The sequence below is a fragment of the Erinaceus europaeus genome, chromosome 11 (genome assembly GCF_950295315.1).
Source record: "Erinaceus europaeus chromosome 11, mEriEur2.1, whole genome shotgun sequence".
Lineage (NCBI taxonomy): Eukaryota > Metazoa > Chordata > Mammalia > Eulipotyphla > Erinaceidae > Erinaceus > Erinaceus europaeus.
Window position 1 is genome coordinate 70358949 of NC_080172.1, and position 13021 is coordinate 70371969.

Consider the following 13021-nt stretch of genomic DNA (forward strand, 5'->3'; position numbering starts at 1 on the left):
CACCTTCCAATAAAATGATAAAAATGATGGATGTTAATTGAACTCACCATGGCAATCATTTCACAATACACGAGTCATTAGGCAGCTCTGCGGACCTGGTTGAGACGCACTGAGCTAGTGGATAATAACAGCCCCCACCCCAGTGAATCTGAGGCTGCAGTGGCTACCTTTCCCTTCACTTCCCCTGGGGTGTTTTCTTTGCACCTTCCCAAGGACCTGGGATACAAGAACACCCCCCTCGTATCTTCCACAACCAGTAGCCAGTCTCTGCAGTTGTGACAAGACAATCAAAGAGAACCCAAAACCTAAAATGGGAAAACGATAGACCTGGGGTGGGGGTGGCATGCTAAGAGCCACATCAGCCCCGGCCTGGGTCCTGCCTGCTCTGCATGCTCAGCACAAGGACAGGAAGTGTGCCCCCTTCTGCCTAAGCAGATCAGGAGAGATAACTTTGTTAGCAGGAGAAGCCCTGGCCCAGGGGTCGCACTCTATAGAATAGGCACAATCTGCTCTCACGCATGAGTTATTCCTGTCAATGGCAGGCCAGGCCTTGTCCTGACAACCCATCTGTGTAGGAAATCCTCTCCCTCCAGAGGGAAAGTGGCCCCTAGCCTCAACCCTCAGGGTGTAGGAGCCCTTGAACCTCAGCCAAATGGTTGGACTGTAGAAGAATCTGCGGTTCCTGATCATAGTGGCCAAAGAAGGGCGACAGAGAACACGGCTCACACAGTCTTTCCAGGTGGGGCATACAGGGAAAAGCAAGCAGGGCCAGGAGCAGCTCAAGTGTTAGAACACAGGACTTTGATGCCTTTGGTTCCAGAGGTCCCAGGTTCAATCCCTAACACCGCCAAAAAAAAAAAAAAAAAACCTTGGCAGCAAGGATGAGAGAGGAAGGGAGAGAGAGAGAGAGGAGAGGGAAAGGGAGGGAGAAGGGAGAGAGAGTGAGAACACAAAGAAGGAAAGGAGGAAATGTCAATCTTTATGTGATAAAGTAAAAAGCCCTCAGTCTCCCTCCAACAGTATTCAAACTTCTTCCTAATTATGGTGAGAGAACGGTCACCATTTATCTCGCACTTACTATGTGACAAGGGCTAGACTCCATTCTTCACATACTGTATTTTTAAGGATTTTTTTTCCTTCCACTAGTGCTATCACTGGGAAGCAGTGCCTGTGTGACAATTCCACCATTCCTGGTAGACATTTCTCTCTCTCTCTCTCTCTCTCTCTCTCTCTCTCCCTTTCTTTCCTTATAGAGGCAGAGAGAACAAAGGGAGAATGAGAGACATGTACAACACTATTCCACCGCTTACAAAACTTTGTCCTGCAGATGAGGACAGAAACTTGAACCCAGGTCCTTGCACATGGTAGTATATGTGCTCTCTCAGGTGTGCCACCACCTGGCCCACATACACTGTCTTATTCCATCACTCCATTCTTTGAGGCCAACACAGGTTCCCATTTTCACAAAAGCAAACCAAGGCAGAAACAAGGAGAACCATGTAGGCACAGCCAAGCAGTTGGCTGGTAGAGACACTGAACCAATCTCACCCCGAAACTTGGCATCACCCATTTCCCTATTCAGTTTCTACAAAATCAAGGCTCCAAGTGTCCAGGCCAGATCAAATGGGCTCCCAAAACCACTGATCTCTCTCCCTGAGCAGATGTGCAAGAGCCCTCTCTACATGCACCACATACAGGCACAGTGCTGTCCATAAAGTGATTGCTTAGCCAGTGCCATGAGAACAGGAAGGACAAGTGGCAGGCTGGGTGATGGGGGGAGTAGCCTTTCTTAGTGCTGTCAGTAGGTGAAGACACACAGTGTGGGGCAACTCAACAGACAGAGTACACACTGAGGCTTTATATTCCATCCCAGGCAACACAAATGCCAGCAGGGTCTCTCTCTCTCTCTCTCTCTCTCTCTCTCTCTCTCCCTCTCTCTCTCTCCCTCTCCCTCTCTCATCTCTTCACCTATCTCAGCTGCTCTGGCCTCCTTGCTGCTGAGATTGTGCACCTGGAATTGCTCTTCCTTCCATGCCTCACAACACTCTTCATCCTTTTCCTCACAGTCTGCTCAACCCTCCCCTTGAGAACAAGGTCTGTGGAGCCACCAGCTTCTCATCACCAGCTCTCAACCCCACACTTTCTCATTTTGAGGCATCACCCAGTAGAAGGTGTTCTGGCTGATGATACAATTCACCAACTTGCTGTGCCAAACGGGTACTGTCAGCCTTTCACAGGAACTGGTATGTGAGTCCTGCTTTCTTTCATTCAGCTCAGTCACTGGGAACTCTACAAATTCTTGACCCTGAATTGAAGTCAGGGCCAACTTGTGACACTCAAAAAAGGACCAGTTTACCCATAGCCTTTGGTCTCTGTTTCTAGGGGCCCATCCCTCCTTGCACACACCAGAGCGGAGCTATGACCTCAGGGTGTCATTTCTACCTTAAGCCTCAGTTTCCTCATCTGGAAAATGGAGAAAATAACGACAGTGATCTCTTTAGGTGTTTCTCAGCTTTTTCATTTTCCCTGTGACAAGGGGAGTACAGTCAATACACACTTTGAAACAAAGCAATCTATGATTCTGAGACCTGGGGATAGTCACCTTCAGAGGGAACAGGAGACAGTCACCCTCAAGGGGATGGTCACCCACCCTGAGAGGAGACAGCCATTCTTAGAGAGGACAACCATCTTCAGAAAGAACAAGGGACTGCTACTCTCAGAGGAGACAGAGTACAGCCCGCCACAGAGGGTACATGAGACAGTCATTCTCAGAGGGGGATAGAGAATAGTGAACACAGTAAGTGGAAAAGGACCCCCTAACTGACTGGTGCTATTATTATTGTACAGCTCTCACCAAACAGGCAAAGAAGTCATTCCTATATCTGTGTCACAGAGGGGAAAACTGATAGACAGCGCAAGCTGCCCACACGTAAGAAACAAAAAGCCACCCCAAGACAAGGCCCTCTGACTATAGGCCCCAAATAACAGCATCAATGCTTCCAAAGCACATCCTGGAGAAAGAAAACCACCCTCAGGTTGCTCAAAATGTCAAGAGCCTGATCACCTGATCTAGATGATCACAGAATAGACAACAGGAACTGGGCTGTGGTTGTGACTCATGCCCTAGAGATTTATTTCCGACAACTAAAACCAGAGGACCACCTGGAGGAGGCTTCCTTCCGAATAAGAAACTGACCAATTCCCAGTAGGGATGGGCAATTTGTCTCTCAGTGGCAGCTAAGATGAGGCTGTCCTCCTTTCTTCCAAAACCATCCTCAAGAGGCGTGAGAACGAGTGTTTATATTTTCAAGGACTTTTCAGTTGCAAACAGGAAACTTAACAACAGACAACCAGTCATTTGGGCAATATTAGTAGTGTCTTTAGGGTCAACAGATGCTCAAACTAAGTGGCTCAGTTAGAAAGCTAGACTAATCTAAGCCTGAGGGCTCATGATTGGCTCAGAGATCTACTGAAATTTTCTGTCTTTGGGAGTCGGGCAGTAGCGCAGCTGGCTAAGTGCACATGGCACGATGTGCAAGAACCAGCGTAAGGATCCCAGTTCAACCCCCCAGCTCAGGCAGTGAAGCAGATCTGCAGATGTCTCTTTCTCTCCCCCTCTCTGTCTTCCCTTCCTCTCTCCATTTCTCTCTGTCCAATCCAACAACATCAATAACAACAATAAAAACTACAACAATAAAACAACAAGGGTAACTAAAGAGAATAAATAAGTAAATATAAAAATATTTTTAAAAAGAAATTTTCTGTCTTTCTAGACTTAAGTGGATGCTCTTCTGCTGTGCCCCAAAGAATAATCTCAAAAGATGGGGTGACCCAATACATCAGTCACATTAGACTGAAAATTGCTCAGTAGGAGAAGGTAATCTTAAGGGAAGCAGTGTAGGTTTTGCAATTAACTCAGCATTCACAAGCTTCAGAAAGTGACCCTGACTGCACAAAAAAAAAAAGAAGAAGAAGAAGAATCGGGGCCAGGTGGTGGTGCACCTGGTTGAGTGCACACATTACAATGCTCAAGAACCCAGGCTGAAGCCCCCAGTCCCCATCTGCAAGGGGAGGAGAGAAGCTTCATGAGCAGTGAAACAGTGCTGCAGGTGTCTCTCTCTCCCTCATTATCTCTCCCCTCTCAATTGTCTCTACCTAAAATAAATAAATAAAATACTTTTAAATGAATGAATGGTTGAGTTTTTTCTCTTTTTCCTCTGACTTCTTGCCTCACTGACTGACTAGTTTAAAATGAGGACTTGGGGGGCCAAAGAGATAGCTCACCAGATAGGGTTGTCTTGTCATGCATGCAGCTGGGTTTGAGTCCTAAAACCACAAGGGGGGGGTGTTATGGCACCAGGGAAAGATCCAGGGCTGTAGTGTCTCTCCCTCTCTCTCTCTATTTGAATGAAAAAGCTGACCAGAGTGGTAAAAGCTTGCTTATTGTAGACCCCACATCTGCAAAATTAAATTCGATTGGGGTGGGAGGGTGTGGCAGGGAGACAGCATTGTGGTTATACAAAAAACTCTTGCCTAAGGCTCTAGGTCCTAGGTTTAGTCCCTGGCTTCACCATAAGCCAGAGCTGAGATGTGCTTCGGTTGAAAAAATAGTAATTAAGTAGATCCCTCTCTCCATCATCACTGAGCACTTCCATCAGGAACATCATCATAAGTCCTCTTGTACGACTCTCCATAAATTTGTCCTCCCTATAAAGTAGCAATGGTAGGGATTGCCTCACTCTCCAAAGGGAGGCTGGGTCATCATTACTCTGCCACTCTAGGAAAACTGGTCCTGAAATGAGTATAGTATAGAATGTTCTCAGCTGTGTCCATGAACTGTGAGCTCAGACTGATAGGGACTCAAAGGTTACTTAGACTCCTGTGCTAAAATGATTAGATATGGCCCTGGGACAGGTTGATGAAGTAAGCAATTAATTTCATAGATTTTCTTCACATTTTGGGGCTATTCTCTGCCCTGATCCAACTTTATAGCCCTATTCTTAACTCTGACACCATCTTCCCAGACAATATTTTTGTCCAACTCAAGTAAAAACTGCAAAAGCCATGGGGCCCTTGGAACATACCTAAAATAAACTTGCTCACTTCTTTCTACTGTAAAATCCCTATTATTTTCTGCTCTATTCCTACGTTTTGGTTCCTGTTCACTAATCATTCTTGTCTTGCTCTATATCTTATCATCTTTTAGCCATCAAGTGGCAAATGCTATCATGATTCCATCCTGAACTCCCTGGGCAGAATTTACCAGTGTATCCTGGAATCTCAACTCTCCAGAGACCTACCCCACTGTGAAAAGATAGAAACAGGATGGGGATATAGATCAACCTACCCAATGCCCAGGTCAAGTGGAGAAGCAATTACAGAAGCCAGAAGTCCCACCTTCTGCATCCCATAAAGAATTTTTGTCCATACTGTCAGAGGGGGAGAAATGATAGGGTAAGATGACCAAAAGGGTCTGAACTCCAACCCCAAAGAAAATGAAGAAAGGAAGGACACTAGGAAGTATTAATAGGTATAAATATGGCTTAGAAAGGTAGAGAAGGCAGGATCACAAAAAAATGGACAAATATATATATATATATATATATATATATATATATATAGACAGTTATGTAAATAATAGTCAACCCATACTTGCAACCTTGGGAGAACCACTATAACTTCTGATGGAGAGAATGGGGACACAGAACTCTGGTGGTGAAATGGTATAGAATTACACTCCTGTTATCTTATAATTTTTTAAATCAATATTAAGTAACTAATAAAGTTTTAAAATAATAATATTATTATTGGGACTTGGGCAGTAGCACAGTGGGTAAAGCACAAGGACCTGTGTAAGGATCCCGGTTCAAGCCCCTGGCTCCCCACCTTCAAAAGAGTCACTTCACAGGTGGTGAAACAGGTCTGCAGGTGTCTATCTTTCTCCCCCCCCTCTGTCTTCCCCTCCTCTCTCCATTTCTCTCTGTCCTATCCAACGACATGACATCAGTAATAACTACAACAATAAAAAAGGGCAACAAAAATTGAATAAATAAATATTTAAAATAATAATGATAATATTAATAATTAAGGGCCAGACAATGGTGCACCTGGTTGAGCACACATTACAATGTGCAAGGATGCACACAGATTCAAGCCTCCAGTCCCCACCTATAGGAAAGAAGTTTCACCAATGGTGAAGCAGTGTTCCAGGTTTCTCTCTCTCTCCCTATCTATCTCCCTCTCCCCTCTTAATTTCTCTGTCTCTATCTAATAAATAATAAGTTAACTAATTAATTAATTACCTAAACTGATAATTTCCTGGAAGGCGCTGTCCCAGTACATGTGGACTGGTAAACTTAGACATTCAAAAGCAGTCAGAATTAGGGTTGAACTGTTATGTGGAAAACTGAGAAATGTGAACAGGGGTAGATGACATAATGGTTATGCAAAGAGACTCTTATTCCTGAGGCTCCAAAATTGAAGGTTCATGGTGAATTCACCTTCTTTACCCCAACTTGGATGGAGCTCAAAGATATCATGTTAAGTGAGATAACTTATAAACAAAATGATGAATATGGGATGTCTCACTCATAGACAAAGGTTGAAAACAAGATCAGAAAGGAAAACTCTAAGCAGAAGTTGGACTGGAGTTGGTGTAGTCCACCAAAGTAAAGGACTCTGGGGGGGTGGGGGGAAGGGCTCAAGTCCTGAAACATGATGGCAGAGGAGGACCTAATGGGGGTTGTATTGTTATGTGGGAATGTTATGCATGTACAGGCAGTATTTTACTGCTGACTGTAAACCATTAATCCCCCAATAAATAAAGTAAAAAAAAAAAAGAGAGAAATCAAAATTATTCTATAAATAAGGCTGTGGGCTAAGGAATGTGGAAGAATACCCTGGAAATATATCTTCACATACCAGGTTTGTGCCTGCCTCAGGTTTGCAAAATCCCTGGCCTAATTATTCTGCATGACTGACAATGATCTGTAATTTCTCAAACACTAATTTGTGTCTATGGACACAAAAGCTCCAGCACTAAAGTACTCAGCCATAGCTTTACAGATACCTGATGTGAATGACGAGGTGCATGAGTTGTTAGCTTTTGTAGCTATATATCTGCTAATTAGGGGTATTAGTTATGAATATATATCTGCTAATACCATTAAAGGTATTAGGAGAGAACTTAAAATGCTATAAAGACTTGATGGTCTTGTTATCTATGGTACAGCCCTTATGCTGATGTCCCTTCTCCATTTTGCTCCCCGTGTTAATGAATTGTTTTGCCTTTTGCTTATGTAAGCTGTTCTGGAATTTCTTTGATGTAATGTCTAACTAACTAATAAAAGACAGGGAACTCAGTGGTCAGTGCTGCAACAATTACTATCGTTCTAAAGAATGTAAGCCACCAGATCTTCGCAAAACACCAGGCTTGAGTTTTGCGTATTTATTTATGGGATCCTGAGTGGAAACCACAAACCACAGAAATGAATAGGGAACACTGTAATGGAATTCAATGAAGTCCAAGAATTACACACATTAGGACCATTCTCCTTTAAGCTGGCACTATAAAAATGTAAACGTCCATGGCACCAGAATGCACAGGAATTGGGGGCAGCAAGTGCTTACATTTTTTTCTCTAGCTTATCCTTAAAGTTGTCTTCAATTCAGTAATCATATACTGCAGATTTCCTAAAAACAATCCAGTGCAAACTAGCTTTGCTCTACAGTTTCCACATGGAAAATATTTTAACTGTTGTTCTGGAAAATGTGATATAGATGAATAGATTATATAGATATAGACAATAGTCAGCCCCTAACAGTGGAGAGGGAGTGGACCTCAGGTAAGCATCAAACATGACACAGCTTCCAAAACATCCTTCCTTATGAAATCACACTAGCATTTCACCTGAGAGCCTCTTGATGAGAAAAAATGCCAAGCCCCCAGTTCACAGTTGTTACTAACATCTAAAACTGAGCTGAAAACCCACTGCTTCCAGGGCCCTGGGTTCTAGGTCTAGGTCACCACATGGAAGTGCTTGCAGTTAAGGATGTTTTGCAAGCAGTGGAGCAGTACTGCAGTGTCTCTCCATTTCCCTGTTTCCTTCTGTATCTTTCTGTCTCTCACTCTTTGCTTTGAGGGAAAAATTTTAAGAAAAAAAAATTCCTGCCAGCAGGAATGGAGTTATGTAGGAAATAAGTCCCAATGACAACCCTAGTGGCTATAATAAATAAATAAGTAAAAACTGAGCTGAAGCTGCAGAATCCCCCTTGGTTCTGTAGTTTCTCAAAGTCTTTATACTTGCAAATAAGACCAGGTAACAAAATGTGTTACCTTGAAAAATGGGCCAGAATTCTTGAGTGTTTTATGGCTCTTTTCTTTTTTTTAAGATTTTTTTAAACTTTATTTAATTTGATAAATGAGAAGAAGAGGATAAAGAAAAAGAAAGAGAGGACTTCCAGGAGGCATGACCATGGAATAACTGGGACCAAATCACCTCCCCTCCCAAAACAACAAATGAATACAAGAGACCCAACTGAAGTCATAATCTATAGCCAAAAGTTCTGCAGCCTCAGGTGGGTGCTTGTTTGTGGTTGGAGCAAAAAGAGGCATGGGTTGAAAAACAGCAAAGTCAAATCAGAGCTCTGGGTGGTGGGGACTCTGAACTGCTCCATTTTGGTGATTTCACTTTAAGCACAGCAAGCAACATTGCTTCTACTGCCAGAAGAAAAAAGACAGGGGCTTAAAACCTCTCAATCTTTGTCTCGGGGGGGGGGGGGTGTTAGCCTTCTGAATGTAAGGCAAGGACACAACATAAAACAGGGAATTTGTGACCACAAGACAGCCCAAAGCAAACCACCTCCCACAGCCCACCTATCCTCGCAGATCACAAACAAGAGAAACCTGGAAGTCACAATAACACCACCTGCTGGCCATCAATAACCAGCACAAAAATGCACAATCAGAGAAACAAAACTAAATAGCCAACTATGCCATATCAGCCAGACAGAAATGAAACAGAGGAAATCCAAGGAATTAAAGACTTAGACTCTCAGAAACAGACTACAGAGAGCTCATTATAAGGACTCTCCAAGGATTTAAGCAAGAGTTAAAAGAGCATGGTACTATGGAATTAAAATACATGAGAGAGGAACTTATAAGAGTTCACTATGAATCTTCTAATCTTGAAAGAAGAACTTCAGTCAGAACTCCAGAGAGTAAAAGACACTCTAACTGCAATCCATGCCCAAGTAGAAGGCTTAGGAAGTAAATCCACATACTCAGAAGAAATAATCTCCAATCTAGAAGATACAGCCAGCCCACTCTTTCAAGTCACAGATGAGGTGTAGGAATGGTTCAGAAAGACTGAAGCAGCTCTCTGTGAAACTGCAGACTCCAATCAAAATATCATATATGAGAGTGATGGATATCTGAGGCAGAGGACAAGGTCAAAGGCCCAGAGTCCATTTTCAGAGCAATTTTAGCTGAGAACTTCCCTCGCTTAGGAACATTCTCAATCAAGAGGCAGAATGCTCACCCAGATTTATAAATACAAAACTACCAATAGCAACGCACATTACTGTAAAACTATCAAAAGTCAATGACAAGGAGAAAAATTTGCTGGCTACTAGGGAAAAGAAAGAAATTACATACAAAGGGAGATCTATAAGACTCTCATCAGATTTCTCTTCATGAACTCTAGAGGCAGGATGAGAGTGGAATGACATATTCAAGGTTCTAAAGGAGAGGGAATTCCAGCCATGAATATTGTATCCTGCAAAACTACCCTTCAAATATGAGGGGTAAATAAAGATTTTCTCAAATAAACAAGAACTAAAGGAATTTTCCACAATCAACCCCACCTTACAAGAACTAGTGAACCGAGTCCCACAACAATGGAGGAAGTGAAGAAATACATGTTCCAAACACCAAGTTGCAGATGCTACTATGATGCCAACCTGACTCCCTCAGACAGACCTCACCAGTGTACCCTGGAACCCCACCTCTCCAGAGCCCTGCTCCAGTAGGGAAAGATAGAGACAGGCTAGGAGTATGGATCAACCTGTCAATGCCCATGTCCATCAGAGAAGCAATTACAGAAACCAGACCTCCCACCTTCTGCACCTCATAATGACCCTGGGTCCATGCTCCCAGAAAGATAAAGAATAGGAAAGTTTCCAATAGAGGGGGTGGGACATGGAACTCTGGTGGTGGGAAATTTGTGGAATTTCACCCCTCTTATTCTATGGTTTTGTCAATCTTTTTTATTTTTTTATTTTATAAATAAATTAAATAAAAATAAATAAAATAAAGGAATAGAGGCAGGACCATAGAAAAAATGCTAGATAGACAGCTATAGAAATAATAGTCAGCCTCTATCTGTAACCTTGGGAGAACTGCTGTAGTTTCCAACGGAAGGCATATTGACACGTTTTGGTAGTGGGAATAGTGTGGAATTATACCCATGTTATTTCATAATTTTGTAAATCAATAATAAGTCACTAGTAAAATTAATAAATAAATAAATAAAGATAATGCAAAAAGATGCATTAAAAATAAGAAAAGAAAAAGAAAGAAAGAGATACACCTTCATTGCTTCACCACTTGTGAAGCTTCCCCCATTTCAGGTGAGGACAGAGGGTCTTGAACCTGTGTCCTGGTGCATGGTAACATGTGCACTTAACCAACTGCAACACCGCCTTGCCCCTTTATGGTTCCTTTTTGAAGAGAGAATTGCTTTGCTGAAAGTTAGGAGACACAAGAGCCAACCTGCAATGGTAGATGAAATATTGTCCTTTGAAAAAGACTGACTACTCTCTTTCCAAGGTGACCATGATGTGGTTTGTCCTAGAGCAGAGGGGCACATGTGAGTGACCTCTGACTGTCTTTCCAGCCCTAAGGTGCTCTAGACACTAGGTCACACTGGGTCATTATCTCTAAGCCATGTCCTCTGAAGGATAGCACAAGAGTCCCTAGGGTAGAGGGCCTGTCTGCTTCTAGAAGAAACTTTCAGAGGTTGCAGAAGCCTGAGCTAAGCTTTCCCCCCATCAGCACCCCCTGCCCAGTGCCCAACACAGCTCTCCCATTCTCTCTCTCCTATTGTTTCTCCCAACAACCCTCCCTTCATAAAAGCTGGCTGGCTGGGAGCTTAAAATCTTGCTGGACAGTGAAATGGAGCTATCAGGGCCCATCCAGTCATATCTGCTCAGTCGTGCAGCAGGGCAGTGGGCGGGGTAGGGGGTGGGAGGTGGGCTTTTAGGTGGCAAAGGCAAGAGATCAAAGTTGCCATTTGCTGCCCAGCACCGAGAAAGAAAACACAAACTTCTCCGGGGGACTCTACTCCAACTGGCAAGTTTCCCTTGGGTGATAATGGCATGTAGCTCCCCCTCCTCGATCTTCCCCAGCCTCATCTAAGGGTTCTAATCAGGCTTCCCTAAAAGGAAAAACTACTAGAATTTGATAATTTGATCTTGGGTTAGGATGGCCCAACTTGGAGTCCATTTCTGAAATTGGCTAAGAGCTGGTTGAGGTTTGGAAGACAAACGAATAGGATCGATAGATGAGGAGGCAGAGGGATCCCCATTTCCACATTCTTTTTTTTTTAGCCTGACTTCTCTAGATCTTTGCATTTTTCAGGGTTAACTGTGTGCCTACATCAAGTGTTTGAGATTTAGGAAAGAGTTCTGCACTTGTTCACTAAGCTCCTGCTAGAGTAGTAATGGTCAAGAGTAGTAACGGGTTTGGGGGGAATGTGATGTTAAGCATTTTCAGAGTCGGAGCATTTAATGGAACACAGAAATAGGTGTGACTAAGGATTAGAAAACTCATCCTGGGAGTGAGTTCTGTGGTCTAAAATGGTTGTTCTAGAAACATGAACAGAACCACATTCGCATGGTAAGTGGACATCTAACCTGTGGGGACCATGTTAGCATATATCTCTGGATGTTGGTCTGCCTCTTCAAAGTCCCCAGAAGGCTATGCCACACAGGAAATGACTCTGGACTTGATGCTAAATACCAGCCTTCAAATCCCAACTCTGCTTTCACAAACCCAAACCCATGGGGAGGCTAACTTTACCTCCCAGTTGGGCTCCTTATCTGCTAATCAGGTTGATAACACATAGTTTGGGAAATGGTGCTGTGGACAAAACACTAGGCTCTCTCAAGCATGAAGTCCTGAGTTTGATTCCTGGCATTGTATGTGTCACAGTGGTGTTCTTCCCCCTCTCCTTTATAAATAGATACCATCTAGTTCACTGTCATATCCATCTGTGAATTTGAGTCCAAGCTGAATTTTTCAGTAGCCTGCAACAATAACAGTAAACAATGGAGTCAACTTTTCACCCAGATTAATGGGTTCCATTTAAAGTCCTATCTCTTATTCCAAAATCAGGTCCTTTAAAATGCATGTCCCTTTAATGTCATCATAGCTAGTGCTTTAGTAAGTTTCTTATTTTTATGTTCTTGTGTGGCAAAATGGGGTTGGCAGTTCAATGTTGGTCTCCCAGTTTTGATACTGTTTTTGTAAAAATCTGTGGAGGTCACATCTGAAAGCCACAGGCCTAGCTCACAACTGTTATGAGAACTGGAATGAGTGATGAGGAGGTGTATCATTTATAAATGGGTAAGGGCTATCCAAACATAGGGTGCTATTTTCATTGTTAGCCCTGGAGGTGGAGGCTTGAATTACACTGGTTTTATCCACACAAGATTTTTTTTTTTTCGGAGTCCAGAAAATGCATGTTATAAGGTAATCCTTGGGAGAGGGAAGGGGATTTTATTTTAATTTTATTGCAAATAAAGTTCACCATCTATTTTTTTGTGATAACTATATTTTATTAAGATATGCCATTGCCAGGGAGTCGGGCTGTAGCACAGTGGGTTAAGCGCAGGTGGCGCAAAGCACAAGGACCGGCATAAGGATCCCGGTTCGAACCCCTGGCTCCCCACCTGCAGGGGAGTCCCTTCACAGGCGGTGAAGCAGGTCTGCAGGTGTTTATCTTTCTCTCCCTCTCTCTGT